This window comes from Poecilia latipinna, unplaced genomic scaffold (genome assembly GCF_001443285.1).
Source record: "Poecilia latipinna isolate Pla-1442-1.1 unplaced genomic scaffold, P_latipinna-1.0 Scaffold7612, whole genome shotgun sequence".
Lineage (NCBI taxonomy): Eukaryota > Metazoa > Chordata > Actinopteri > Cyprinodontiformes > Poeciliidae > Poecilia > Poecilia latipinna.
Genome location: NW_015120228.1, coordinates 1 through 1,708, shown reverse-complemented (window position 1 = coordinate 1,708; position 1,708 = coordinate 1). Strand labels below are relative to the sequence as shown.

At 35.3% G+C, this 1,708-nt stretch overlaps 1 long non-coding RNA gene across 1 annotated transcript; it reads right to left on the bottom strand.

Annotated features, from left to right (window-relative positions):
* Nucleotides 1–538: 538 nt before the first annotated feature.
* LOC106944250 (uncharacterized) lies at nt 539–1,701 on the bottom strand. The gene is made up of 3 exons (XR_001424175.1): nt 1,176–1,701; nt 988–1,080; nt 539–859 (listed from the first exon to the last, which is right to left on the bottom strand). It is a non-coding gene; the product is annotated as an uncharacterized LOC106944250 (long non-coding RNA).
* Between the last annotated feature and the right edge of the window lie 7 nt (nt 1,702–1,708).

Sequence of the window (1,708 nt, the reverse complement as noted above, 5' to 3'; positions counted from 1 at the left end):
TTCACAGCAAATCCAGGAGGCCCAGATTAACACTGTCAGATTTGATTTCAACACTTTTAAAGTGTCTATATGGGTCCACACCAGAAAGTGTTAATTTAACTCTTTTTGGAGAGTTGGTACCTTAACTCTAATAAAGTGTCAAATATCAAATCTGCTGGAGTTAATCATTTAACACTTACTAACACTAATTCAGTGTTAGATCTTAATATTAACTCTCACAGAGTACTTCTTTAACTTCTTAAGAGTTATTTGTAATTAATATTAAATAGGTACTTTATTGTGTTGAACTTTTAAAAATTCTTTGGAAAATAAACATTTAATAAAGAGGCAATGATTTTCTCAAATCCATTTATTTCAAAACGTGCACCATAATTACAAAACATATTACAACGTGGAATAATGTGCATGTTTCACATGTCACTTTCATTCACATATTGCTTTTTAAAAGGTCTAACATATCAGCTGGGCAATACAAAATGCAGTATGCTTAATACATTTTTCTTCAATACAATATGCATGAAATTGTTCAAAGTACAAGGTGGAGAAAGTAAAGCCTGTATCAATGCATGCAGTTCATGTAATATTTGATAGAGTACATTTTCTTTTAACAGGTAGATTGCCAGATATGTACAGTACATAACAGACCAACCTGATATTCAGATCCATCATTTCTTATCCAGTTTATGTTTCTGTTGATAAGAGACAGTTCCTCTCTGCACTCCACCAGAGAGATGTCCATCACTAACAGATTGTCTTCAGGTTGTTGGGCTGTTCGTGACGTTTGGCCGGAGACACCAACATGCTCCTCTACTGCATCGGACCGTCTTCAGTCTCTGAGTACTACAGCCAGTGTCGGTCTCTGGATCATAACAAAAAAACAAACAAACATAACAATGAGGAATGGAGCGAAGGAATACATTTTTACTACAACTCTAACAACAAGCCTCCATTAGAGAAATGTGGAGTTTCACAGATATTAACACTTACATAATCATTTTTGGAGCTTGAATCTTCGAAGAATCCATGGAGGGATCAGGAGGGGGAGGTTAGGCTGGAGATTCATCCTCAACCAGACTGGTTCTAATATATACAAAAAGGCAATAAAAAACATGCTGCAAACGTATTTAAGACGACACAACAGTGGGATTAATGCTCTCAAAGTAAAAGTCTTTTACATTTTTTCAAAGGAAAAAAAATCGATCAGAAAGGTTGATAAATCTGATCAATATGCATGTAAACGTTCAACATCATGAAAAAACATACTCCAGATTATTACGGATCTGTTCAAGTTAGCCAATAATTTGATTAAATCTTCACCGGCTCGATATTTTTCCAACAAATACTCCGCTAACATTCGGCATGCTAAGCTAAAAATGCTAACACCGAGCCGTGTCTATCATACAGGTTGAGCTCAACTCAAAATAATAGTTATAAACCATCTCAGAAAAAAATTACTTACCAAGTACAGTAAATAACTCAGACATGTGGAGAGTAAATAGTCCTGAAATGACTTGGCTTCTGTTGCTTCGGTGGGAATCTGTGATTCTGGGGCGGAGGCAGTGAATTAACTCCTTCAGTGTTAGAGCCACTGTAAGGAGTTCAGAGTTAAGAAGTAAAGAGTTATTGATTCCATTTTAACACCTCTAGATTTGATAAGGAAACACTTTGTTTTAACACTGGATTTTAACTACTAATAATATACACCCCA